Here is a 3,082-nt window from a genome sequence, read left to right as displayed (position 1 = left end):
GGGACGGGGACGTGACGAGAGACCACTCCTCAACACGGCTGTAGCTCTGTTGTCCAATCCGCACCAAAGATAGGCAAGCCCAAAGATCTATATCGCTATAAGATCTTTGGGCAAGCCTCTGATTTTTATTTGGTGCTTTTCGCAACAGCAGCAAGTCTTTGCTTGAAGCTTATCACGTATTTTCTGCATTGATTGTTTGCAACAATAAAAGGCTGCCAGCTGGCAATGCGAAAATTCCCGTGGCCTTGTTTTTTTCATTATTCCTAGGACCCCCTCACTTCAGGCGGCTCTGTGTCCGTCAGCTGCTCTGTCCACACCCCGTGGAGTTTTAACCAAAGATACTTCTATGATTTTTGGTCTCTGCTCACTCCGGGTGTTGTCGCTGCTTCACTGACACACACTCTCACACCCAACCTACACACACTGCCACACCCAACCTACACACACTGGCACACCCGACCTAACACACACTCACACACAACCTAACACACATCCTAACACACACTGGCACACCCAAGGTTTAAAGGGATATGGGCCAAATGCGGATAAATGGGACTCGTTTAGATGGGGGCATCTTGATCTGCATAGACAAGTTGGGATCCGTGATGTAAGAATATGACACACAGTAGAGAGGGTGTAATTGCTCTGGAGAGCATCCAGCTATGTTTTATGAAGATGTTGCCAGGGCTGGAATATATATATTTTTTTTTTTGCAGAGCATCCAGCTATGTTTTATGAAGATGTTGCCAGGGCTGGAATCTTTTTTTCACTTTGAAGAAAGATTTGATAACTAGGATTGTATTCTCTGTAGCAACTGAGGTGAAGAAAATACTTAGTTGAGGTGAATAATATTATGAAAATAGGACCTGTTTTGCTTAACAAAGAATGTTGGAAGGAACTGCGGATGGTGGTTTAAACTGAAGATATACACTAAAAACTAGAAAAACTCAGACTGAAGGGGTTGAAAACCAGCCATAAAACACAATGACTGGAGATGTGTGTTATCCAACTAAAGGCAGAAATCAGAATTGTGTGTTCATCATTAGTAACGTGATACCATAATAAATATATTACATAAAACATAATTTAATGAGATGGCACAGTGGCACAACTGTAGAATTGCTGCCTACTACCACGGGTTTTCTCTGGACATTATGGTTTCTCCCACATCCGGAAGAAGTGCAGGTTTGTAGGTTAATTGGCTTCTGTAACTTGTCCCTGACGTGGAGGATGGAACTGGTGTATGATAGATTGCTGGTCGGTGTGGACTTGGTGGACTGAAGATCCTGTTTCCATATATATGTTTTACATATATATCTTAATTTCATTGAACCATAAACGATTGACTATGTGGCATTATTTTCATCTTGTTTCTACAGTCAAAGGGTAATGTTGATTGATTTATTTGTGCAGAACAGTGATGGAAGTCCGACTCTTGCCTTGTTTCTCTTGTTTTTTTTAATATATATGCATAACAGCATAAATTATAATCTGATTTCCATACATGAATTTAGTCATTCATGTGATGCACCTGTTGATCAGAGCCTGGCTAACCTTTTCTTTGTCTGTGATCCAGGCAAAGTATACCACGAGTGAGTATATGAGGGAGTGAAAATGAGAAGATAAACAAAGAGCAGAATATAGTCTTACATCTACAGAGATTGTGCAGATTATTTTTTTTAAATTGCAAGGGCTGCAATGCAATAAATTCATCAGGAATTCATCCGCAGCATATGAGAGGTCTGTTCAAGAGTAATTAACAGTGGGGAAGAAGTTGTTACTGAATCTGGTGGTCCGTGCTTTCATGCTTCTGTATCTTCTGGCCATCGGGAGAAGGGGTAATGACCGGGAGTAAGTAGTGGCAGCATTTTTTTCTAAAATCAATATACAGAACAACAGGAAGTGGCCAAGGTCAGACTTTTATTAATATAGATATAGCCAAATAACACAGATTTACAGAGCAAATAGAGCATTAAGAAGGGATTGGACAGTATGGAGACAAATAATATCGAGAAGAGGAATGCAAAGAAGAGGAAAGCAATTTGTCACAGAGTGAAACAAAACAGAAAATGGGCCTTTGGCACAACTTGTTCATGTTGACCAAGGTGCCTTCCTGAGCTAGTATCATTTGCCTCTAAACCTTTCCTAAGAATGAACCTATTCATTTGTCTTTTAAACATTGTAATTGTGCGATAACATAGACAGCAGCATTAGAACGTTGCAGTGATTTTGCAAAGTGAGGAATACTGCAGGAATCAAGGATTGACAGTTGAATGCTTCCATTTTTTTCCCCAGCAAGTTCCCTTCTTCATTTCAGCAGGATCTTCTACATTTTCTGGAAGCCTACATGTATTATTAACAATCTAACAACCTTCAAAAATGGGACAGGAAATAAAACATTAACACTCTGCAAATAAAGAAACTTCAATGACCTTGATGTTTAACCATCAGAGAGTGTGGCGATTGAGTCAGCACAATAATATCAGGGAAAGATTGTTTCAACCTGCACAAAGGTCTGGACAAAAAACTCTTAAATGGTTGAATGAGATGAAAATGAAATATTTATCCTTCACAATGGGTACACTGCAAATATTAATAGTCGTGCAAGGGCTGTGGTGGATGTTTATGTTAACTTATATGTAGTTGTGTGTCTTGGTGTTTTTTGGTATGACTGTATGGCAAATCAAAATCCTTGTTTGTTTTTACACACTAGGCTAATAAATTAATTACAATATAATACAGCAAGACAATACCCAACTATCACCCCTTGACATTCAATGACAACTCCATTACTGAATTCCTGGAGGGCTACAAACAAAGACACAAAGTGCTGGTGTAACTCAACGGGTCAGGCAGCATCTCTGGAGAACATGGATAGGCAACGTTTCAGGTTGGGATCCTTTTTTCAGTCTGATTGTAGAGGGGAGAAAAAGCTGGAAAAGAGGTGGGGGCAGGACAAAACCTGGCAAGTGATAGTAGGATACTGGTGAGGGGGAGAAGGGGGTTATTGGCATATGGGTGGATGTAGGTTAAAAATTAGAAGGATACAAAAAGGTGACAAAAAGGTAGTGATAGAGACAAA

Source organism: Leucoraja erinacea, chromosome 19 (genome assembly GCF_028641065.1).
Source record: "Leucoraja erinacea ecotype New England chromosome 19, Leri_hhj_1, whole genome shotgun sequence".
In the NCBI taxonomy this organism is placed as follows: domain Eukaryota; kingdom Metazoa; phylum Chordata; class Chondrichthyes; order Rajiformes; family Rajidae; genus Leucoraja; species Leucoraja erinaceus.
The sequence above is the reverse complement of the archived record's forward strand: the minus strand, read 5'-3'. Positions refer to the sequence as shown.